Source organism: Nannospalax galili, unplaced genomic scaffold (genome assembly GCF_000622305.1).
Source record: "Nannospalax galili isolate Female #2095 unplaced genomic scaffold, S.galili_v1.0 scaffold50, whole genome shotgun sequence".
Classification (NCBI taxonomy): Eukaryota; Metazoa; Chordata; class Mammalia; order Rodentia; family Spalacidae; genus Nannospalax; species Nannospalax galili.
The window spans coordinates 566,959-593,635 of record NW_008328749.1 but is presented as its reverse complement, the minus strand read 5'-3'; the positions used below and the strand labels follow the sequence as shown (position 1 = coordinate 593,635).

The 26,677-nt window shown below is 38.4% G+C and overlaps 1 protein-coding gene across 5 annotated transcripts in view; it reads left to right on the top strand.

The window, feature by feature from the left end:
* Slc4a4 (solute carrier family 4 member 4) overlaps positions 1 to 26,677 on the top strand; it is a 476,303-nt gene that overhangs the window by 281,157 nt on the left and 168,469 nt on the right. The window lies entirely within an intron of this gene.

Here is a 26,677-nt window from a genome sequence, read left to right as displayed (position 1 = left end):
ACAACATTCTGAGAAAAATGCAGATTAAAATAATTGTATAAACTGAATTTGAACTCAGTCACTCCACTTCCAGAAATGTGATTTTTTCACTTGATACTGAAATCAGTGGTTGGATAGGTCTCTTATATTAGACTCCACCCACCCAGGGCTCAGGGACCATTGTGGAAAAGTGGGCAGAAAGATTGTAAGAGCCAGGGAGGAGGACCATATATGGAAATGGAGTCCTACAAGCTCCTGGGCCCTTGCTCATATGAATCTACAGTAATGGTATCAGCATACAAAAGACCTATGCAAACTCAAACAGACAAAACCCCAGCACAGAACTGTGGAAATGGGCAACAAGCTCCAATTTTAGTCAAAGAATTGTTGGCAGCTGATTACTGCTGGGTGAGGAAGGACTGATGTTCTTAAAGGGAGAAACTCTAGATAAGCTGCTTAGACCCCAGGGGATGAACTTGCACTGAGGGACTTCTGGAGACCTTAACTTTACATGATAGGTCTTAACACAAAGGGCAGAATGTATGAATTCCAGTGAGGGGCCTATGGGAGGGAGCCGGTGGGGGAAGGGGGTATAAAGATGATTAAGATGAAGACGTTATATATGAAATACACAAAAAACTCAATAAAAAATAAATAAAATAAAATCAATGGTTGGAAGACAGATTACTATAAACAAATTTTTATATTTTTAACCAAAATTGACTATAAACACATAATTATAGTACAAATGCTTTTAATAAGATACATTCTTGAAAGGGAGAATATTATCTAGAACAGTCCTACTATTAACTTGATTGTTCTGTTGTTACATGGAATGAAATGTTTTGTTTTTGTGTGCATAAATATACATATGTGGATGCATATATACATTTGTATGCACATATATGTGTGTATGTGTACATATATTTGGTTTTTTTGAGTCAGGGTCTCCCTGTAGTTCCAGCTGGCCTGGAATTTGCTATATAGACCAGGCTGGCCTCGATCTCACCTGCCTCTTTCCCGTATGCTGGGATCAAAGGTGTGCGCCACCATGTCTGGCTTGTATTTTTGAAGGACAAGTTTGTTTAATGGCTGAAAATGTCATAGTGTGAGCAGTTTGTTATAACTACTCTTAGGAGCATTTCATTTTCACCAGTCCATATATGTGATATTTTGGCATTTAAAGTTGATACCTCTCCTTTTATCTTATGTAATAATCCTCTTTTGCATATAAAATGTAATTCCAAGAATTGAAGTTTTTGTTTATTTTAAATCATGTTGTTAGTGGGAGTCAACAGCAGTAAGAAAATGCACAGTGTCCAAATGCTGCTGTATTAACAGAGATGAGGAATGACTGGCAGCCAGGGTGCTTTTTTTCTCAAATGGTGAGTTACATTCTCATGAGCTGCAGACAGAGCAGAAATTAGGAACAGATGTATCTCAGAACCAGTTTATCATGCTTTTGGAGAAGGTATTGGATGTGAAGTACAACTAAGGATTTGAAACTGCCCTTCATTCAGTCTTCATCCAATCAGTAGGTCTTGTGTTTCAGATGAAAGTTGGATTTGCCTTGTCCTTCACCCTTTTGTTTGTGCAGCAAACGGGAAGGGTAGGCAGTTCTTTTCCGGCTCTTCAACCGATCAGCTTATACCCTGAAGCATGGGACATGATTAGATCTCTTCAAACATGTTATGATTGGCCTTTGTGTTACCTAACTCCCTTTAAATATCACAGGCAAGATTTGGCTTTGAGCGATCCTACAGCAATGAATTACATGTGCCTGCAAGGTACATTATTATAAATTATCAGATGATGAAGTTTTGGCTTTCTAAAGGTGCTTGTTCTTAACTTGCAAGTTTATACAGTTACCTTTATGTCATAAGGTTTAATCATTTAATATCTTTTAAAAACTATGTAATGTTCTTAGAATAAACATCTAAAGTGATGAATTATCTAGCTATCATTACTATTTTAATAAACCAGAGTCTAAGGTCTACTGCTTGTTGGGCCTGAATTCTAATGTCCTTGTGTAAAACTTAGATAAACTAAGTCACCCAGTGACATTGCCAGTTTTAGTTATGCTAGCGACAGCATGATAAAACTGCTGAAATGTACGGAGGTGCATCAGATCTGGGGATTGCTTTATTTCCCAGTGGTGTCCTGGAGCCAGCTCTTACACATTCACAAGATCCAATTGCTAGCAGGGATTTTGCAAGCTGTTTGTTATGTACAGCTACTATTAAAAATTAAATTCTATAAGCATACAATGAAATAATTAAAAACAATGGCAACAAATGCAATTCATGACTTCTTATTTATTTGATGACATTTTACTATAATCTGTATACTTGATGTATTTTCTACCTGTGTGTGAGTTCATGTAAATACTATAAAATGATGTGCCACTGTGCATCGTGTTGTGGTGCTTACTCCAGACGCTTCATTTTAGCAGTTAAGTCAACTACGATGATAGTATTTACACCATAGAAACCATCAAATACTACAAATCAGGGCTTGCTTTATTGTTTTTTTTCCAATTGTCTCTACACGTTAAAAAATGATAGAGAAAATACTAATAATGCAGATTAAAGTTAAAAGCAGATAGTATATACAGATGCTAAAATGTGAATAGTCCCGTAAGATTGAAAAACATTCTTTTGATAATTAAAACTCCTATGTAATTTAGAGGAGTGACTGAAATATCACTGACAAATGAGTTAAGTCCGAAACATCTTCATTATTTTATTTTTCTTCTATTAACATGATAATATTAACAAAACATGGATATTGCTTGCCATTTGCAACTACAAATTAGTTGCAGATGCGAAAATTGATCAAAGAAACACAAAAGTATTCTGTAAGAATCAACTGCTATATATAACTTAGAGGAATAGAATATATTTTACTCTTTTTACAGTGTTTGCTGCATATCTTTTATGTCAGTAAAATTTTCTACACATGATACACACACACACACACACACACACAAACACACTCTCTAGTAGCTGGTTTTCAAACATTTCTGTTACTAGTATATGCATAGCTAAAAACTAAAGTTTTATAGGGTCCTTATGTGGTTTGGGTTCAGGATGACTTAGGTTTTTTTGTATTTGTTTTTTATTTTAATAAAACAATTTTTAAAAAATATTTTAAATTTAGGTATATGAGTGCATTACTTGCATGTATTTATGTACACCTGGTACTTATCTGACCCCAAAAGGGTCACATCCTCTGGAATTAGAGTTGCAAACAATTATGAGCTGCTATGTGGGTGCTGGGAATCAAATCAAGGTCTTCTGCAAGAGCAGCCAGAGCTTTTAGCAGAAGAGGTCTCTTCAGCTCCATCAACAAAACCATTTTTAGTGGTAGTAAATCAAGGAAGAACCAGGCTAGCTTCCATGATTTTGTTATTGTCAAATTGTCATTGCCCGAGGTAACTGTGTATTTTGTGGTGCTGTCTGCCAGGTACCAGCTTTAGGTAAATTTTATAATTTTTCAGCATGCTAATTGAGGAATCTCAATAGAGTTAGTATTGCATGAAGACAATAATGAAGTTTTAGCTTCCTTAGTCATTGAACTTTTCCTATACTCTTTATTTATCACTGTTGTGTGAGGTTAAGTTAAATGAAACTGACTTTTGTAGGTAAAATTGACAATTCTCAAACCCATGTGACACTATCAGATATTTATGTCAGAGATACTTAGATAATAGTTCTATACTATTTTAGTTTACTATGAAAGACTTATGTTTAAGTCTGTTTGTACTTGTTGATAGTATTTTAAAAATCAAAAATGATATATTGAGAAGTGAAAGTAGTTTATATGTAACTGCTATTCACTCAATACAGATTTCATGAGATATTTATGAAATTAGCTGATAAATGTCTTGAAATTATGATCTGAATCAAAAATAATATTCCTCATTTTTTGAATGGGAAAAAGTGGATGTTTTGATATGTGTTGTCTGCCCACAGCTTAAAAAAGATGTTTGATCCCTGACTGAGGGACCAAGACCAACCAGAAATTTCAGTTTGAAGGTTCAGCTTTTATCACTTCTGTAAAAATTTGGCCACCATCAGGCCATCATCAATTTGTTTCTTCTTTGTTCCTCTCTTTCTCCCCTTCAACTGTTGTGAAAACCAGTTCCTTGCCCTGCATGGTCTGGCATGTCCTTTGTTGAGGAGTGGATTTGCCTATCCAGTCCAGTCCACACTATGAATTTTTCTTTTTTTCCAGTTCAATTTCATGAACTCATTTTTAATTAGTGAAAAGTTATTTTTTTTTATTAAAAGAGTTGGAAAATCATGTATTCCACTTGATGCCTGTAAAACAAATAATAAAAAATTAAATTAAATGTACAAAATGTTTATTGTGGTAACTGACACTTAGCAATCACTCAACAGATGTATTCAATTGCATACAAAGTTTTTAAGAACAATTATGGAAGAACAATTTCATGACAGTATGAACTGTTTCTGATTGCTTTAGTCAGCTGTTAGGAAGAAACTCATGGAAATAATTTTTCTTTCTTTCTTTCTTTGGACTTTTGTTAAGTGATAGCAACACCCTTGCTTTAGGATGTTCCCTTCATTGGTTTTGCTTTTGCTTTTGCTAAATGTCTATGAGAGGAATCCTAAATTACAATTGGAATCCAAGACTTAGAAGTCCTGAATCAGGTAGTGAGGAGTTGGGGAAGGTGACAGCTCCAAGCAAGGCAGCTGGCTCCCTGGGCTCATGCTGCTTTTCTGCTGCTTTTCCTTGGGGCCCTAGGGCCGCTTCTGTATTCATAGGGACCCATGGCCTGTTCCTGATAAAAACCTCTGGATTTTATCTTCAGTGCACTGCCTTTTCCACCTTCCCCTTCACCCAAGTATGAGAAATACAATCAACGGGCTCTCATAACTTGCTGCAGCACTGGCTTCTGCATGCAGCCTCTTCTTGGAAGGTTTTCTACCAGGCAGAAAGCTGGTTTCTAGTTATCTCCCAAGTGGCTGCTTTGATATGAATATGGGGCAGCTTTGGCTATTTAAAAGGCAGCGTGTTGCTATTGCCATAGGAACATGGACAGTGTTTGAAGTGCAGAACAAACATTAGAAAGAAATCATGTTCTTTTATTTGTTGTTGTTAATAGTAATTCTAGGCTCCAGAGAAATGTAGGTAGAATTAGTTAGGCTCTTGTTGCTTTGAATCTGACTGGAGATTAGGTCAGCTTGAAAGGTTTGTTCTGAATATTAGATTAGGCTGCCTTGACACTGGCCTGTACTGCCCAGTCAGGTTTGGCAGCTTCCGAACTCCCTTTAGCACTTCTTAGCTTTTTGTCTGGGTGTTGGATTCCAGTCTGCTCAGTTGTCTCTGATTGTGTTGCTCTACTTCAGACTCTTCCTCCCTATATACTATTGAATATATATACATGACATGATTCCTATAGCAATAGATAGGGCAAGCACTTTCCTAACTTTCCTTAAAAGTTCTTTCCTCTGAAGAAGGCTTCATGTTCCTCTAGTGCTGAGACAATCTTGAATCCTTAGGCACGTATCTCCTCTTTTACCAGGTGCCTTTCTGTATACAACCAGCTCCTTCCAAAACCTAGCAGTACATATCCATCTGTTTTGTTCTGGTCTCTTATTCTCTATGCATTTGCACAGCACAGATGAACGGCCTGGCCAGAATGCAATGAAACCAAGCTCTTCCCAACTTGAGAATAAACCAGCCAATCCATGGAACATTTCAAACAAAATTTCTGAATGAAATTATCTGATAATAATTACTGCTGTGCTGTAGCTGGTGATATATTTCGAACTCATCCATAAGATACCATTGGTATTTCTTTTCTTTTCCCAGATTGCCAGATCTATAATATTCAAATTTTGTCATTCCTTCTTAGTATTCGCTAGTCCATTTTCCTTTTCATGAGAGTAATGAGTCAGGTTTAAGAGTCTAATACAATGAATCTTAGGTTTTGACAAAAAGACCTATTTCACAATCTTTTTGGAGCGATGATGACATCTTTTCCAAAGGTTTTATTCCACTCTGTGAGTACTACTTAGTGGCTGTCTAATTTTGAGTCTTTTAAAATCTGTAACATAAGGGTAGTAGGATTGTTCTGTTTATATGACCAGTAGTAAATGAAATGTGTTCTGAAAGAATTTCATAAGAATCACATGAGATTCTGGTATCAGAAAGAGTCATTATTCAGAAATATTTTAAGGAATACCTTTAGTGACTTCCAGATTGAAAACTGAAGGAAAATCTTCAACTTGCCACCATTAATTTGCACTTTATTATTGTCTGTGCTTCTCAGTCCCCACTCCCCATCGCTCTAATGTGAAAACGTTTTTGAGGCTTTGTTTTTTAAATAGGGTTATTTTCATTATCAAGTTACAGCTGTCAAATAATACATAATGAGTTGTCACACATGGACTTTATAGTATTTTAATTTAGAGCATAAAGACTGCTCAGCATGTGTGAATGCTGACAGGTCTTAGCTGTCAGTAAATAATGTAGGATGTTGCCATGAAATGAGCATTTTAAAATATTACTAGTTGCCAGTCTTTTTTTTTTTTTTTTTTTTTATGCAGCCAGAATCAGGGAATTGCTCCTCTTTGTCTTATCCTATCACAAACCGAACACTCAATTCCTTATGCTTTCTCTCCAGGAAGAGCCACATGCTGCTGTCAGCCCTAAGGAAGCCATGCAGGGCTTGAGACCCTTAGAGCCACCCTTGCAAAGTCTTGTTCTCTGCAGCCTCATCTTGCTCTGAGAGCAGATGGGATGGTGGGTGTAGCTCTGGGCCCATGTCCTGGTCTCTGGGGAAGAAAAACAGAGAAAAGGAGAGGGAAGTTAGGGAAAAGAAAGGAGAGGACGCGAGCTAACGATGAGATGTGAGCATGGTGCACTCTTTACTATGTGTCTCTAAAGGAAATTAGAGAGCACGCTGAAGTCTTCCAAGATGGTTAGCCATGCCTCAGTCAATACAGCTGCTTTTATTCAAATACAGAAGACAAAAAGAGATCTTAAACAGTTTTAAGTTTAAAACTGAAATTATTTTATTGGATATTGATAAATTATTACTGTATTTATTTATAGGGTACAAAATGAGACCAAATATATCCAATGTTGAATAGCTGAATCAAGCTAATTAACTTATCTATCACTTGAGATACTTACTGTGCATTCCTCCTATTGAACTGAAGCATTGTACCATTTAACTAATATCTTCCTTTTTTTTTTTTTTTTTCCCTCAGCTTTCCAGCCTCTGGGAACAACTGTTCTGTTCCATGCATTCACTTGGTTTAGAATCTGCACTTAAGAGTAGGCTGATATTTGTCTTTGTACATGTGGTTTATTTTACTTAATGACCTCTAGATTTATCCATGTGGTCACACATGACATAGTCACTCTTTTTATGACCGAATAGTACTCTTCTTGCATATATACCACATTTTCTGTAGCCATTCACCAGATGATTGGCATTTATCTTGATTCCATATCTTGGCTGTTATGAGCTATGCTGCAGTAACACAGAAGTACAGATATCATCTACATATTGATTTCAGATCTTAAAGTTACTTTTAAATTAGGCCAAAGTTACTGTCTATAGTATTTTCCAATACCTTTCAGGATGCTGAATGAAGGAAACATCATCCCCTGAACTGAGTATGAGTAGGAACAATGGCAGTTTCTAGTATTTGGGCACCCATTAGACAACAGACATCATGCTCCACAGTACTTCTAATACATGTCATCTCTCCATTTTCAGCTGAAAACCTTGAAACTTAGATATAAAATTAATGTACAAATGTAATAAATGGAGGGGCTGGATGCATGCTTTATAAAATTATGCTTATTCACTTACAGAGGAATAAGCTTCCTTAGCTGTGATTTCCCACACCTCTGTGGATCAGGTCTCTTACGTTGTATAATCATGTGAGGTCGAATGGCTTTGGTTGCCATTTTCTAGGCAGGCGTACACTGAACATGGGAGTCAGTTGAATCCTTTATCAGATTTCCAAATGGAAATTTCTATAGATGCTTTTATAGATGAAATACTGCTATACTCAGGTAACCGAAAAGCAGTGAGGAAAGCTCAGTAGATGTTCAATAGCTATTTAAACATACAACTTTATATTTCTAAAAAGAGTCCTAAAATTTTAATAAGAATAAAATTTATCTTCTCCCCAACAGTATTGCTAAGGAAGTTAGAGAGGTTTCTTTGGTCTCTTTGCTTGAAAGCACATCAGAGATACTTTTGCCTGAACAGATTTAGGATTGGCAGCTTTGGATGAGTTGATTCCCCAGAGAAACAGGAATCATGAATTTTTTTTTTCTTCTCACACCATCTTTTTCTTACATCTAGATATTGGAAACCATCACTCAGAAGTCTTTAGAACCATATAGTTCCTCATTAAGTCATAATGATATAAGCCAGTTTCTGCTTGTTTATGCCTGAAGTTAGGCAAAAGTGATGTAAAAGAGAATATGTAAGATATTAGGAAAGCAGGCTGTTTAGTTTGTCACCAAGAGAAGTATGTGGAAGGCATTATTTGGAAAAGGTGAACAGTAAGTATCATTACCCAGGTCCAATTAGAGAGAGTTGTCTATAGATTTTGGATCAACTTTTCTAGATTTGAACTTTAGAGTTAATTTGTGAAGTGAAAAAAGCACTCTAAAAGGGTTATAACCGTTTACATCTCTCCCTGGATTGAATGCAAAGGGTTCAACAGATCAGAATGTTTTAATTTGCCAATATAAGTAATGGACACTGTGAGCCTCCCAATTTTCACTAGGGTAAGCAGCCAGATGGCTCCAATCAGGCTTTCTGAAATGCAGGTGCCAGGTCTCTATGGGAAGTTCCATTTTCATGCCTATCTTTAGAGCCAGGTTCTTTTGCTGGTGTCTGCTAGGCTGCATTCCACTGTTGTCTTGATAGGGAGGCTTAGCACTCATGGAGGCTGTGTATGCAAAATGGAATTTTCAGCATTATTCCCCAACAAGTGATATACATGTTTAGGGAAGTGGAGGAGGGAGAGGGAAAGTTACTAGCATCTATGGATTGGAGCTGCTGCTAGCCTTTATATTCACAAGAGCAAGCCATGGCACCAGAGAAAAAGTCAGGGTGGCCGATCCTCACTCTCAGCATCATGGAAGCTCATTTGAGTTTACGGTGCTTTCTCACCTATCTGTTCTCACTGATCTGGCATCCAAGTAAACCCTTGTTTGCACCTAGAGAAGTGGGTGCCTGTTACTTAGTCTGTGATTTCATTTAACTAAGCCTGTAGGAAGATGGACTCTCAGGACGTGAGACTTGTTCAGTATGCTGATACGCATTTCTAAACACTTCCCTCTTGACAAAAGCAATTTTGAAAAATCTCAACTGGTTCATTTCTCTTTTTCATTTTTCTTAGTTCAATAAAAGCTTGCAAAGAAGTTCAATTATGGGAAACAATTAAAAATTCAGATTGCAAAGAGAAGACATCAGATTTGCCTCAAACAGGTGCTGGCACAGATGGCCTACTCACAAGTCCTGGCTTTATTTACAGCTTTTAAACACAGACAGATAAATTGACAAAAATGTTTCTGGATTTTACAATGTGCTGAATGCCCAAATTTGGCCATATAGTTTAAACCTGACCTCTCAAATCACCAGTAGCCTTGTAAAAAAGACCATTTGTCTGTCCTGCTTTTTGCATACCATGCGAATAGATTATATAGAATTTCCATTTGGTTGAATATGTGTTCCATATTGCCTTGATGGTATAATACCTATTTTTATTACTAAGGAAAAAAGCCACTCAAGTCTAAATTGCATATTGCCTGGTGGTTATGTGTTTCCAACATCCCTGCCATTCCCTGTTATTACTGTTATTACACTGATCATTTCTTACTAGCCTTGGACCATGGTGCTTGATGAGAACAGCAAAACAACAGACATGAGGCTGAAAGTTCAAATGGCATTACCCTCAGGAAGAAGCTGATGGTACTTTCCAGTTGATGAAATGCACCCAGAGGAACTTTACTGTACATCCAGCCTGTATCATTATCTTTGATATTACAGATTTAGCACAGATGCAACAAGGGTTAAGATTATAGTAAAATAAACATTGGAAGGCATCAGAAAAAGAAGTCCAAAGTTGCATTTCAAATGGGTTTATGTAAAGGCACTAATTTATCCATGCCCCAGTGTCATGCTGCTATTGGGTGGAGGGGAGCAGAAAATTGAGAGCCAGTTCTGTATACATCAAGGAAAATATTTCAGACATGGATGTCTGAAATGTTGCTTTTCTGTGCTCATGTATAAAATCCATAACCAGACTGCTGGGAGGTCATGGGAGAGCCACTTACTAATATGACGTTCCACCATTTTTGCTTTGCAAAACTGTGTGTTACTTCCCTCTGTGTGCTTCTATGGTGCAAAATTATTAACAGACTTGATCTTACATCTTCAGATCATTGTTCATTACATAAATCTTGTGGATATAACCCATGTTTTGTGTATTAGAATCACATGACAAATCATTCCTGTTTGGGGAACTATAATGATTGAATGTAATTGTCCAAAAGTCTTTCATTCTGTGTTGAGATTTGTTCCATTTAAGGGCACAGGATCATGGGAGGTGGTGAATTTCATTGTAATACGTCATTTTTCTCCTCTAACATGCTTGTGTGATTTGCTTTAGTATTTTTTTTTCTTCTTAATTAATGCTTCCATCTTCATCCTTGCTGTGGCTGCTTATGTGTCTCCTCCTCCTGTCTTCTGCCTCTGGCACTAAAGCCCGCAGCCCGCTTGAGAACTCAGTGCCCTGCCTAGCAAATCGCACCTTGGATGATGACCCCAGAGTGCGGCGCACTCCCAGCGTGGGATGGCTCAGTAAGTCGATGGGTGGGGAAAATGCAAGGATGGTGGTGGTGGGAAGAGGGAGGGCAGGATGACTGGGCTCATGGTTACTGAGTAGAAGGCATCCTTGAGAATGCCTGTAAGGGTAATGTGAGGATCCCTAAACTTGGGATGACTGATTGACTCCTACCACAGAGCACCTTAGTCAAGAATTTCTGGGTAAGCTGCTAACCCAAATGAAGGTCAAGTACCTTGTAAGGCAGTGAAACAGTGCAAAAATAAGGGGTCACGCCGGGTGTGGTGGAGCAGGCCTTTAATCTCAGCACTTGGGAGGCAGAGGCAGGCAGATCTCTTGTGAGTCTGAGGCCAAACTGGTCTACATAGTGAGTTTCAGGCCAACTGCCAACTGGGACTATAGAGAGACCCTTTCTCCAAAAAGACCAATAAAAGGGGGGTGGTCCAGGACTAGCTTCAGCAGCTTTTGTCTAGGTGTCATGTTTTAGAAAGTCATTTTCCACATGTTGATACTGGTCTTTGTACCTTCTCAGAATTGTAAGGATGGTCACTTGAGATAAGGTCTTATCCATGTTAGGTAGGAAGAACTAACTAAGTTAAGGACTTAACCTCATAAATACCCATTACATGCATGCAAGACAGAAGCTGCTATGGACAATAAACAAGGAACCTGAGGGAGAATCATTGCCCCTTACAATGTAGAGCTTCATTAAAGAGACAAGGCTGGCATATCCAAAACCAAGACAGAAGACAGTTTACACCGGCAACTACATGGACTTGCCCCCAAACTTTCTAAGTTGATGAACAGATTTTTTTTTTAGTTGTCAAGAAGCCCATCTATATGACATCATTAGGTCTTTGTTTATTCTTCCTTTTCATACACTAAACTGATTAATACTTTTCCTATTTTAGCAGGTGAAAAATTTTACTTTACCAGGAAGATGTCTTTTTTAGCTGACTTAGTAGAAAAAGTTGTACTTTATCCTAAAATAGTATTTGTTGAGCTATATTCCTTTAGGGTTTTTCTTGGTATAAATTTTATGTTGTAAGAAACTACTAATAATCTCTGTGCCTCATAAAAGTAAATGTGTCCACATCACTGTAGACCAGGTACCGTTGGGCACTGTGCCTCAGAGATAAACCAGGTGGGTCTCTGCCCTCAGGGGGTTTCCTTTCTAATGAGGGAAGCAGGACTCAAACAGCTAATAAAATAAAAAATAAATAGCAGTTGTATAAGATGATACATGAAGCTGCTGAAAATACATATACCTACATGCATACTCATCCACATGTCTACATTATAGGGTTTATACGGAGTACAATGTTGTATAACTGTATTAATTCAACTGTAAACCTAAAAATTTACAGCCAATTTTGAAAGAGACACATCTTAGCTCTGGAAATTGTCTGGAAATTGTTATCTGTAATTGTTATTACAACAGCATTGAATATGTCAATGCTGTTGTTACAAAATGCCTCTTCTAATTATATAGTTATTAAATAAATAAATTAAAAAAAGATTGTGGAAGCATCTTGGCCTGGGAGTGATGATATCAGATGAAGGCTATTTGAAGAGGTAGGGACTAAATATTGAAGGAAAGTATGAATTTTGTAATGGGAGAATTGAGACAGAGCCCATTTTTGAAGAATTATATATTTGTTATAAAGTAGGTCTAATGAACTTTGAATAGAAAGGTTTTTGAATAGCAATAATAGTTGTGAAGTTCAGTTCATTACTTTTCATGACCTCTGGGCTAAGTGCTTTGTGGATTACCATTTAATTTTCTGAGTAACCCTGTATAGTGGCTATGGCCATCATCTACAGGCTACAGATGAAGGAATGTGATTTAGAAATTAAGGAACTTTCTAAAGTCACACAGCTTATGTGTGTCTAGGACAGGACTTGAGCTCTATAGATGGTAGTTTGTTTTGATGTCTTGTTTAAGAGTGGGAAATTTACATGGTCAGGTCAAGTTACCGGAAAGATCTACTGGTCCTACAATGAAGTTCCAACATGCATATTATTTCCTGTAATACAAGAATCATGGAAGAACCATGCATTTATTATAATAAATTTATTTCTTAGTGATGCTTCCTTGGGAAGAAATAAACTCAGGGAAGCAGTTCAGGCATTGGTGTTTGGAATCAGGCTGGGTGGGATTTGAATCCTGGATCTACTTCTGATGGTTGTGTGACATTGGGAAAACTGCTTCTGTACTATCAACTTGTGTTACTTATATATAAAACTGTATTATTGCTGCCAACATTGGTTGGCTCTTTGTGAGAATTAAGTAGTATGTCCAGTATAGTGCTCAGTACTCAGTCAGCCAAGGGCTTATAGAATTGCTTAAGAAATAATACTCTTTATTTTTATTTTATGTGTATGAGTGTTATGCCTGCATATATGTAACTGTACCCATGTCATGCAGTGCCGGAAAAGACTGGAAGAGGGCATGGATACCTGGAACTGCAGTTATGGACAGTTGTTAGCCACCATGTGGGTACTGGGATTCAAATCCAGGTCTTCTACAAAAGCAGCCAGTGCTCTTGGAACTTCTGAGCCATCGCTCCAGCTCCAGCTCCAAGAAATAATACTATTTTATGCTTCAAAGGTTTATATATGTTCCATATCAGATACCTAGGCATCAAGTTTTTTGATAAAATTCTATGGGTAAAGCATTAAGGAAATCACAATATCAAGTTTGTTGATGATAAGGAATTATGACAGTTATTTGAAAATAAGCCTAAGATGATACCCTGATCTAATCCTAAGAAAACCTTTCTTAGTAATGAGTGAATCCTTCTAATTGTCTATGTGATACATTCTCTTCCTAACCCATTATGTTTTCATAGCCCACTTTTCACTAAGGACCAACTTGGCCACAATAAACCATTAACTACAAGTGACTATTGTTTATCTGCAAGAAATAGTTACAGATGGGCAGAAAGAATGTAGGAGTCAGAGGGACAAGACACCTGCTGCTACTTAAGTCATTCTAGACATGATAGGGAAGCTACACCAATGAAATCTCCACAGTATGGGAGTCTGACAAGATCTGCACAATGACAAAACCAGCTGACACACCACAGTAGACGGAGGAAATTTCAAGGGTTCCTACCTCAAAATGAGGAGCTAAAGACGATTAATGGATGCTGAGGGAGAATCAGTTTGCTCCAGGGACTAGTACCCTGGCAGATTATTGAACTCTAAATGGGCAGCCCTAAGCACAGGAGCACCGCTAAATGAACTCAGTGCATTATATGATATCTGTCTGTCTGTCTGTCTGTCTATCTATCTATCTATCTATGTATGTATCTATCTATCTATCTCTATCTATCTATCTATCTATCTATCTATCTCATCTATCTATCATCTATCTATCTATCATCTATCTATCACCTATCTAATCTATATATATATATCACATATATGTGCATGCATATATATCATATATATGTATCAATAATAAAGGAAAGGACAAGGACTCGTGAGGCAGAGGCAGACTGAACTCTGTGAGATTGAGCCCAGCTTGGTCTGTATAGTGAGTTCCAGACAAGCTGGGGGTATAGGGAGACCCTGTCTCAAAAAGATTTTAAAAAATAGATAAATGAATGAAAGGACAAGGAATTGAACATAGTTTTGCATATCCTGATCTGATGAGTTTGAATATGAATTTGTTTTAAATGTTAACACAGAGCTACTTTCTTAAAAAGTGCCAAAAATATAACTAATAATCAGGATTGTAATAAGATTCCATCAAGTTAATCTTTCAATATTCTTAGCAAGGTATTTTCAGCCCTACTGTATCTTGAAGTCACTACCTTTAAAAAGCTGCCTTTGAAGGTCTTTTGGGAAGTAAGCTCTCATCATTTCAGCGTTGCTCCTTATCTCTGTTGTCACCTGAGGCAGATGTGAGCTTAGAGTTCTTATCCATTTCAAATGCTGCCAAGGTATTGAATTAGAAGTTGGAACAAAACCAAAAATGATTTCCTCTCACAAAGCTCTCAGGCAGTTCTGCAACCAGCCAGGGCCCCTGAGAACAAAAGAGAAGCTTTCACCTCTGCTTTTCAGGACAAGTTAATACCAGCCTAAACGCTTCGCCATTATCAGAGGTTGAGCGCATAGCCTATCTCGGAAGATCCAGAATGGCTCTTCACTCTGAGCACTTATCTGCGATTTCAGTTTGACATCTAACAGCTCACCTTGTTTGAGCCCTTAGAAAACACTTGTGTCCCTTTGAAGTTAGTGGCAGTTGAGATTGGCTGCTTCAGAGTCTCGGTTCTGAGATTCTAAGATGATTCTGAGAGCTTTTCCTGTCATCCTCTGCACCTTACCCTCATCTGTCCTCACTCTATGCTAGTCTGTGTGGTTCCTCTGCTCATCCACTGTGCGATGCTGGCTAATGTGGTGCTTTGCAGTACTTACCCCGCATCTGCACAGTTCCTAAGTGCAAGTGTCAGGTAACACTGCTTTTGACAACTTGAAACCCAAGTGGCTTAGCTGCAGATTATTGTTCCATCCTACAAGCAGACCGTGTAGTTAACCCTAGAATTTTAAAAACTAAAATTTAAGTTTTTTTTTATTAAACGCTTTCAGATTTTTTTCAAGCACATCTAGAATTAAATAATTCTATTTTTTACAGTTTATATTCATTTTATATGTATGAGTGTTTTGCTTGCATGTATGTAATTGCACCATGTATGTGCAATGCCTGTGGAGGCCAGAAGAGGGGAATAAGATGCCCTTGAAGCAGAGTTCTGAACAGTTGTTAGCCACCATGTGGGTACTGCAAACTGAACCTGGGTCCTCTGCAAGAGCAGCAATACTCAGCTCTTAACTACTGTGCCATCTCTCTAGTCCCAATTCCATTAAAAAAAAAGCTTTTGGAGAATTTAATGGAATGAAGAATAATGCTGTCTGAGTCTGTTTTCTTCAATGATTTATTTAGAACTTCTTTGGAAAAGTAGTGAATCTGAGGACACTTCAGCAAATTCAATATTAAAGCTGTTTCTGAACTCTTCCTCTTAGTTCCCCTGTTCAATTGAAGGGGGAATGATGGAAACCCACAGACAGAGATTAGAGAAGCTGTGGTAAGTGCTGCCAGGACAGTGAAGGGCAGACCTGTTTGTCTATAACGTGTGGAACAGTAACATGAGCCACACACTCTGAACTGCTTGTTAGAAGAAAACATGGTGGGACATGAAAAGAGAATTAGAAAAAGAAGTTGAAAACCCATGCTAGGATAAGACAAGAGTATCAGTTTGTGTGATATAGGTAGTCAGCAAAGAAGATGTGAAAATAGGACACTGGGCAGCTAAGGTTATTGGGGAAGGCTTGTGAAGTTTTAGCATGGAGGTAGCATGGACAGAACTGTGGATCAGGGAATGAATGTGCTGGCCATTCTCTGAACAGGAGAGGATTAAGTAGCAGTTGCAGCAGACCAGAAGTGAAGGGAATTAGGGTTAGATTGTGACTGCAGAGGTGGGATGGAGGGGATAAGACAGGAGATATAACTGCAGGACTTGGCAACGGACAGTATCAGGAAAAGGAGGTGGAGTCCAGGGTGGCTCAGGTTTTGAACTTGAATTAGGAGTATACTAAGACAGTATTCATGGAAAAAGGCGATGGGTTTACAGAAGTGTGACAATGAAGATTTCTGTTGATTGTAGCCATCTTTGAAGATCTACTTCACTAAGGACCAACACTCTTATGTTTCAGTTTTGTGATAACACATTCTTGAGTTCCAGATAAGCCTTTCTTTAGACTGCAGAATAATAACCACATCACAGCTGTTTATTACCAAACATTTTAATCTTGATTCCAAACATTTCACCTTCTGTCCCTCTGTTTCTTTCTTTATCAGGGTCAAGATAAAAGCTTGTTCTTGAACAGGAATATTAATTAGGTCATTTTTTGTGCCATTTCAACTATTTCTTGGTCTTTAAAAGCCAAAGAAAATCCAAGTACAACTTTAAATCTTTCTTCAACGTAACTGTTCATAGGCACAATTTTCAAAATATTACAGGGAATAAAATCTTTCAACAACCTGACATCTATCTTCCGATTTTTTTAGTTAACATAAGACATTGGAAAACTTAAATTGTATGCAGTAACAGGTTACAAAGTTCTAAAAATACAGATAGTTTGATCTACTTTTTTCCCCAAAGGAATTAGTTACTGTTTATTCTGAATTTCTGAAAGAGATCTCAGGAGTTATGTGATTGATATCTAATGTTGTATTCACAGTGGACTAAAATATATGCTGATTCTAAACAGTTTATACAATGATGGAGAAAGAATAAAAGCTTAGGAATTCTGTTTTATTTCCAAATCCTGGAGACTTTGAGGAGTTTTCAAGAGACACAGATCTTGGGAAAATTTGACAGCTTGATGAAATTATAAAATAGACTTTTGTTATTGCTTTTGCCTAAAAGAGGAATTTTGGACTGTGAAGATTCAAACTGGTGCTTGACAAAACAGTCATGTGTTTATAACCAAACCCTGTCTTTCACCGTCAAATCTGTTCCATTTCCTGGCTTCCCTACTCCTTAATCTGCTCTGTCCTCTCTGCAACCATGGGGCCCACTTTGTGCACCCAGCCCCTGTTCAGCATTACCTCTGCTGTGCTGCTGGTCTTTGTCTTACTGTCCTATTTTGTTGAGGTTCTTGTTTTCTCTTGCTTCATCTGATGCCTGACACAACAGTTTCTTACCTGGGGCCACTCTATAGTTGGTTCTGTATCAGTCCATCTTGACACCTTGCCTTGCAGTTGTCTTTTCAAACCTGGCTGGTAAGTCACCTCCCCATGTTGGAATGCCCCAGTGGTGCCTCATTACATTTTAAACAGCATCCAGCTCTTTGAGTTTAGGATTATAGGCTCATTTAACAGTGACCTATAGTTGAATAAGCACATTTGACAGTACCATAATTCTTTTGTATATATGCTGCATTTCAGCAAATATTCCACCATGACTTGAATTTGCTGGGTGCTTCCATCTCTTGAAGCCTTTGTCCTGAATAAACTCTCTTACTTGGAATACTCTTCTTCCTGAAATTTCTTCCCAAACCCTCCACATCCTTTAAGGTCATTGTTTTCCTTAAAGTCTTCCAAACTTCAGATATTCTTACTAACCTTCAACTCTGAAAGCATCTTTTTGTGATTTCATATCAACATTCAACCATTCACCTCATGCTACTTTGTGGTGTTGAGTGTGGATATGTGTATTATTCCTTCTTTTAGCCATGAACTCAATGGCCCTGTGGCATCTTGCTCTACTTAAAAATTAGCATAAAATGTCCTGATAGGTCTATGTTTGTGATCAAAACTAAGTCTAAGAGAAAATAACAGTTGCTTGGAAGAAAGGAAGTCTAGAAGACAATTGTCTTAGTTTATCAAAGTAATATAAATTTAATATTTGTAAGATATTTAACATTTCTGTTGTACTTTTAATTCCTATTAAAAAGTGCTTAAAGATCTTCCTTAAAGATTTATGTTTTATTTTTTAATTATGTGTATGTGTATGTCTGTATGAGGATATGTGCACTTTAGTGCAGGTGCTGCAGAGGCCAGAAGAGGGCATCCCCTGGTACAGGAGTTACAGGTGATTGTAAGCTACTTGGCATGGGTGCTGGGAACCAAACTTGGGTCCTATGCAAGAGCAGTGCATACTCTTGAACACCGAAGCATCTGTCCAGCCCCTAGCCATCAATTTCTTAAAGCCAGTACCCATGTCTATTTCATTTAGTTATCTTCTAGCTCAGAGGTCAACAGATTGGCACAAGTCTAGCTGGCTGCTTTGTGTCACAAAGTTTTATCTGAACAAGGTCATGCTCATTAGTTTACATGCATTGCTTACGGTTGACTTCATGCTGTGTTGGCAGAGTTAGGTAGTTGCCACAGAGATCATAGGGCCCACAAACCTTTAAATGAATGAATATAGCTAAAATTTGTTTTAAATTTACTGATGTGACAAATGTTGGTAGACAGGATCTAGGTAAATAAATGCCTTTAATATCTTTTTATCTTTTGTTTTCTTGTATGTATGTGAGAGTTTGTGTAAGTTTGTGCACAGGTGTGTGTGTGTGTGTGTGTGTGTGTGTGTTTGTGTGTGTGTGTGTAGGCCAGATGTTGATGTGGATTATCTTTGTCAAATGTTTTCCATCTTATTTTTTTGAGACCAGGTCTCTCAATGAACCTACAGCTGACTGGCGAGGCTGAGTGACCACTGAGTTCCTGGGATGTGCCTGTTTCCTCCCCCAACCTGCAGCTCAGGGGTAACAGACTTGTGTCCACCATGTCCAAGGGGGTGGTGATCTGAACTTGGGTCCTCACCATGTCCAAGGGGGTGGTGATCTGAACTTGGGTCCTCACCATGTCCAAGGGGGTGGTGATCTGAACTTGGGTCCTCATGCTTACACAGAAAGTACTTTACTAACTGAGCCATCTCTCCAGACCTAACACCTTTAATGTTTGAATTTGTAAAGATATTCTGAGACCAATTACTTTGGTAACTGTCACTTATTTTTGTGGAGAGAGTGTAGCTCTCTCTCTCTCTCTCTCTCTCTCTCTCTCTGTCTATATATATAGTCAGTAATGAATAAATGTAGAATGAATTAGCAAAGCCATATGACTAAAATATGAAACTAAGCAAAGCACAGTGATAATAATTGAAAATATTGAAAGAGAAGGTTACTAAGGGTCATTAAGAAATGATATCTACTATCTGTTTATGACTTTGCTTGCCCCTTTACGCTACCAAAAATGTTAATGAGAAACTTTGGGGTAGGGATGATTTTGAGGAGCTGAGAAACAGGTCTTAATGATCTGTTTTTTTTTTTTTCTGATTTCATGACAATTTAGGACAGGATGGATTATGAACACTGACAACTACCCCCCCCCAAAAAAAGTCTTCATTGTTTAATCCATAAAGTTTCTTTCATAGTCATGCTGCTACACATTTAAGGTGGATCTTCATGGTGGTCTACTTATCACCCTTACACAGGACCCACACTAAGTACATGTTCCCACAATCCTTGTCAGTGTGTAAGAGTGGCAGGGACACAAGGCTACCTCTTAAACTTGTGTCCAGGAATTATCCATGCGCATTTCATTTGACTTAGTGAGCTATGTGTCTACACCTATCTTTAGAGAATGCTTATGCTACCATGTGCTTGGAAGGTGATTCAGATATATGTAGTGGACAGATACCATGACTACCACCCAACCAAAGCAAGACTGACTTGCTTTGCACTTTGTAGCCTTGACTTTGCCAATGTCCTTTTTGGCAAGATTGAGAGCATTGTGAAGCTCAAAAGGGCATTCTAAAGAGAATCTCTTATGTATTCTTCTAGAGGGAGGATGACAGTTTGCTTATAATGAGGGAGAGTTGGACCTACCAGTTGAAAGTCTACCAACAATCAGTGGGACTATGGTTTTACAGGGGACTTGTGTTATTTGAAACTGATGGAGAGTCTTTCATGTAAATATACAATAAAATACTTTTATTAGACCATACAATGTCTGGATTTAATTACTGGAGACAACTGAAGACCTAAATTATTTAACATTAGTATGTCTGTGCACATGTGAGTGAGAGAGACATTAGGAAAAGCAAATGTAATATTCTAGCTATGGATATCAGTTTCAAAGTTAATAATGAAATTTCTTCTTGGCAGAAAACAGTAGAATTTTACTTTGATGAAAATTGCTGGCAGAATCTTCAGAAATAGGGCTTTTCTTCTTGTGGTAAGCTGAATGTTTGTGAGGCTTACAGTTTTCCTAGTACTTCAAATCTCAGCTCTGCCCCTCTTAATGCATCTTCCACCTCTCTGGACATTCATTCCTTGTCTTACCAAGCCAACAGGCCCCTGCATGTGAAATGTGTATTAGTTACTTTTCTGTTGCTGTGATAAAACACCATGACCAAAGCTGACTTGAGGAAGCAAGAGTTTATTTTGGCTTATGGTTCTACAGGGTTAAGAATCTATCTGGCCAGGCATACTCCAGCAAGCAGCAGACATGGCAGCAGGAGCTGAAAGCCAAGAGCTCATATCTTGAACCACAAACACAATAGTGCAAACTGGAAGTGGGGCAAGGCTATGAACTCTGAAAGCCTTCCGTAGTGACATACTTCCTCCAGCAAGGCTACACATCTCAATGATTCCATGATACCCCTAATAGTGCCACCAGCTGGGAGCCAAGTGTTCAAATATTTGAGCCTATGGAGGGCATTGCTTATTCAAACCACCATATGATACTTCTTTGTCCTTCAGCCTCCACATTTTTCTGCTGCTCCTCCCACCATAGTTCCTAGAACTGAGGTCCAAATTCTTAGTGCAACCATAAACATTCAGCTGGCCACTGGAAGAAAAGCCCTGGTTCTACAGAGTCTGCCAGTAGTTTTTATCTGCTCTGCTTCTCCTTATTTCTTGGAGGGCACTATTATAGTAGCTTTTTCTTTCCTGGTCTTCATCTATACTTTAAAAAATTGATTCTTCACAATTGCCACAAGTTCTTGTTACCCAAGTTAGAAGTGTGTGCACATCACTCTGTGCTCAGAACCCTTTAATGAATGCCTATCATTTGGAAATCCAAGCTCATATTTCCCAGACTGGCTAATAATTTTAAGATCAAACCCAAATTCTCCAGTCTGGGTGGTACTCCTTTAGCATGGTCTCTGCTTAACTCCCTGACCACCTTTTTATAATCTCACTCTTGCATTAAAATCTCAAGTAATTTAGATTCTCCCATGCTTTGATTTTATGCTTTTGATTCTATCATTTATTCTTGCTTTTCCAGCTGCCCTCATTTGATGAGGTTAAATTTATTTCATCATCAAAACCCTATTGTTTCCAGGAGACCTTTTTTCCATTCCTTCCTTTACCCCTCCCACTTTTGCCATCAGAGTTCTGCTCCCTCATTTATTCCTTCCTACCCAACCCATCTACTCTGATTTATCATCACAGCATAATGTGTATGCTTCCTTCATTGTTGAGAAAATGCCAAAGAACCTGAAACATCCCCCATTCATCTTTGTATCCCTGGTGTCAAGTGTGGTCTCTCACCTTTAGTAGATGTTTAGTAAATGTTGGACTGGACCAGTTTATCCACCTAATTCTTCCTGTGACTAAGTTATTTGCTGACCATGCACTCTCCACACTTTTGTCTCTGTTCCTACCAGGTTAGTGTAGAGATGTTTTCTGATTGTCTTTAGGAGCTTAGTCAATGTACAAACAAGTGATAAAGGAAGTAGAACATGTTGCATGTAGAATGTGCAGTTTCCATTAGCCTGAGACTAACCTTTTAAATAATCATTCCACTTTAGGTTTTGACTGTTCCGGGAAAAAAAAAAAAAAAAACACCTACCCCCCCTCAAAAAAACCCCACAAAAGTATTATAATGGAAGATGACAAATTTCTCAGCTTTTTCATCTTGATTTTCTTGTGTTGGGTTTCTACTCATTTATTTGGTAGTAGTGTAGTATAGAAGCTGTTATTGGATCATGGGTTGTGATTCTGAGGCAGAGATTAGAGTTCTTTTGAGAAAATCTGTTATTTGGTCATCATCTGGGGGCTGGACATGGTGTTCTGTGTGTATAGATACCTCATGAAATTTGTGGAATCAATGAACACTGAACATGAAAATGAGAGAAAAGAAGAGGTATTGTGGAAATTTAGAGTGGGCATGAGTGTTATGAATTTCTCAGATCGTTGTTTTCCTCTCACCTATGGATGGAGCAGCCTCACTGCTCTGCTTTTCTATGATTGCTGATAATACTGGAATTGAAAATTGGGCCCTTTGACCAGGATTTCCATAGCTTTTCTAGATCATTCTGAGATGACCTAAGAATTCACGATGGCACCTATAGCTCCTCCAGATAGCACTTGGGCAACCTGGTTTCCACAAAGTCCTTGCTGTAGATGAAGGCTCTGTGGCTCAAGGACTCTAAGTATCTGTTAATCACAGAGGTCTTTACAAATATTCTAGATCTTTCTTTCTGGGTTTCTGAGGACTTCCCTTCCTTGCCCATTTGAATTTAGGTGTGAACACATGACTTGCTTTGGGCAAGAAAATGTGAGCAGAAGTGATTGATCCTTTTCCCAGGGAAGCTTGTGGAGCTGCTAATGCTTCTTCAGTATCTTTTTTGAAACCATCTGTGTTCTAGAGAGGAGCTGCTTTGTGCATCTGGCTTGTGGCCCAAGGAGAGAAATGTAGAACTAGACCTTTAGCCAATTCATAACTGTGATTAGCATGAGTGAGAGACAAATCAAGGTGTTAAACCTTGGGAGTCTTGGTGGTTCTTTCCCTGTAACATTGCCTATCTAATAGGGAGTATTTGTGGTCATCCAGTAAATGGGAGGACCAGAGTTTGACTCAGGTGTGTAGAGTCCCGATGGCCCTCCTCTTCTTATCACTCTCTCAGCTCTCTGGTCGCTCTTCTTTCAGCCACAGGTTTGTCTTGTTTGCTAACGAGGTGTGGTCACTGATAAGTCAGTCTTGCTGTTTCCAGCTAGAAATGAAATTCCTTGTCTCTCTTAATGAGTGGCCACAAGTCAGCTTTCTGAAGTATACTTTTTGGGGATGCTTCTGTTTTCCTAAGCCTCATTCTTTCCAAGAACTTTTCAGCAAACAGTTGGGGGCACACACATTACTAAGGACTGCGATAGCTTTTACTTGAAAAAAGCATAAACCATGAGGTGTTCTTCAGATGGTAACCATGATTACAAATAAGCCTACTGTCTTGTGTGAATGTATTAGAGAAGCTAATGTCAGCATGCTTTTTGAGGAAGTGCAGGATAAAACCAGTTTCAATGGCTGCTTTAAGGTAAAGCCTTACTTTAAAAATTGATTCTTCTAGCATGTATTTGTACTGGGGTCTAGGTTTAAGGAACTACTGTAAGTGTTGAGGTTGAATTCATTTCCCCAATTTCCAAAGGTATCTTTCAATAATTTTCTTTGTATTTCTATGGACGTGCATAGAACCTGTGAGAAAGGAGCAGAGAGAGATACAGTTTTGGGTCTTGTATTAATGTATTCAGGTTGTCAGTTCTTTCACTAAAATCTTTTCGAGTACCACACTTTGCCCAATTCTCAGCTAAGAGCTTGGGATATGCAATGAACAAGTCAGACACGACCTTTTGTTACCAAGAGAAGAGTGATTTTATGATAAGAAGTGTCTGTAGAAAAGAGCCCACATTTGGAGAATGAAAGCCTAGAAGTCATTGAGAAGGTGAACAGATAAGGAGAGTTCTAGACTTATTCATACTTAGTTGGGTCTTGAAACTTGACTTAATAGAAATATGGAGAGGAAGGTTTTGCTTTGTTTTAGCAGAGCTAGGCCCTGTGGGTGAGAAGTTGGTTAGATGGTCTCCGGGTACTCTCTGTGATTCTATAAGCTATGCATATAAATAACACATCCCACCTTCCCCAGACTCTTCCTCATGTAACATCTAAACTCATTGAGCCCTCTGTATTGTAGTCTTGATATTGATAATATACCATTGTGAGAAAATTCTAATACTTGATGGGAGGAAATTTGAAGCTAAAGTTTTATACTTATTCACCATACTCTTGGTGCGTGTTTCTTCTTCTTTTCTCTTTGTCTTGTTTCAGCAGAAAATAGAGTTTTTAGAAGTTACCTTTGTTCACTGATTTGAGAAATCTTTAACTAGCATAACTAGACCCAGTGAAGCATTCTCAAGGTCTCTGCTGCTGCTGCTTCTACTTAGTTTCTTGGATGATGCTTCATGTGTTTTGCCACTGCTCTTGTTCCAACCAGTTTGCCTGCCATGCTACTTCAGTAGGAAACGGAGGAAGATACTAAAATGCACTAAGACCACCATCTTCTCCCAGAGGATATTGGCAATTACTAATAAATTTCTGGATCCGAGTGTAGGTATGTGACTCAATCTGTAGAGTGTTTACTTAGCACACATGAGGTGCTGGGTTCAATCTCTGGCGCTACATAAAACTAGGCATGCTAGTGAATACCTATAATTCCAGCACTTAAGAGACAGAGGTGAGAGGGTCAAAAGTTCATAGTCATCCTTGGCTACATAGTGAGTTTGAGGCTAACCTGGGCTATTGAAGACCCTGTCTCCACCACCGCCACCACCACCACCACCACTATAAAACAAAACAAAAATGCAAAAGAATTTTCTGTGCCTGCAATGTGGTATATCTAAGTGAGGTAAGTAAGACTGTATAGGCTTCTTTTCTTATTCTTTGGTTTTCTTTCCTGTACTGGAGATTGAATATAAGGCCTTGCATGTGCTTGGCAAGTGTTCTACACTAATTATGTTCCAAGATTTCCTTACTTTTTTACTTTTTATTTTGAGAAAGGATATCACTTTGTTGCTATGCTGGCCTTGAACTTGTTTGATAACGCAGGCAAATATCAAACTTGTGATCTTCCGGCTTCAGCCTCTTGAACAAGTAAGATTAGAGAGTTGTGATGCTAGGCCTGGGTTTGTGTAGTTTTCTTAAGCAAATAATTGTTGATGACTCTGCCCACGGGGAGACATCTTTTACTTTAGTAGAAGCCCTCTCATGTTCTGCCTGATGTGACTACATATCCTCTGTGTGATGATGAATAGCTGTGTTTAGACTTTAGCGTTTATTTTGTGAATTTACTTAGATGACTTCAACCCCCACCTCAGGACGTAAATTAGAAGTACATCTCTAATCTCTGCACTCTGCTCTTTAGACTGAAAAAGTCCAAACGATAAATGGATGTGGAACTATACTATCCTCTTTGTATTGTACAAGTAAGGTTGACCATTTCCTTTGAGTTCAGAGGGGAATTTTTGTAACATGATTGTAAAAAAAAATGGGAAGAGAGCAAAGTTAAGAGTTACTGAGCATCTGAGCTCAATCTCCAGTAACACACACACGCAGGAATAAGGAAAAGATCTCAAACCCACCTTATTTCTAACCAGAATTCCCTAGGGGATCTCTAGACTCACTGGAAGCCGGGAAGCTATCCTACCATTGGATGTTACCAGGCAAGTCTGTGCCCTGCTTTCATTCTTAGATTTCAGGTACTTTCATGTGGCGTGTCTACAGCCATGTGGGCTTAGAAGTGGTTGTGTCTCTTTTCCTGGAGGCTGCTTCTGCTGCTGGGGGATGACCTAATGGTCATCCATTGATTTCTCCATGAGATCAGTTAGGCAGATGTGCAGACAGCAAGGCCATGGGAGTGACTCTCTATGGAAGCCAATTTCAGTGCCTTTCCCCAAGTCAGGTTTTGTGACTCATAAATCTAAAGAAGTAAGTGTAGGCCCAGAGAGTGTCTGCTAACCTTTCAAAGTTTGATGCATGCATCTGCCTTTATCTCTATACATACTCAATCAGTAAATCTACACTTACATACTCATTTGGCTGCAGATATAGTTATGGTAAATGACTTGCTTTTTTCCACGTGTGCATACTGATTAAAGCTATAGATTAGAGTCTTTGATTCTGACAGAGCTTTTGGGAAAATACCTTTAGCCATAATTATAAAAATTGTATAAATAATATTTCATAGAAGGTGCTGAACATTTTAAAACTTAATTATGTGCTCTAAAATTTTCAGTCTCCATGTTTGATTTACTTTAGTGAGGTCTAAGGTTGGCTGGTAGTGGATATTTCTGCTTACTCTTATGGCTTAGAATTGATGTAGGCACATTTATTGAATAAATAAAGCAGACATGCTTTGGGGGCTGGAGAGATGGCTCAGTTGTTAAGAGTACTGTCTGCTCTTGCAGAGGACCCGGGTTTGATTCCCAGCACCCACATAGTGGCTAACAACTGTCTGTAACTCCAGTTCCAGGGTATCTGACACCACCTTCTGACCTCCACAGGCATT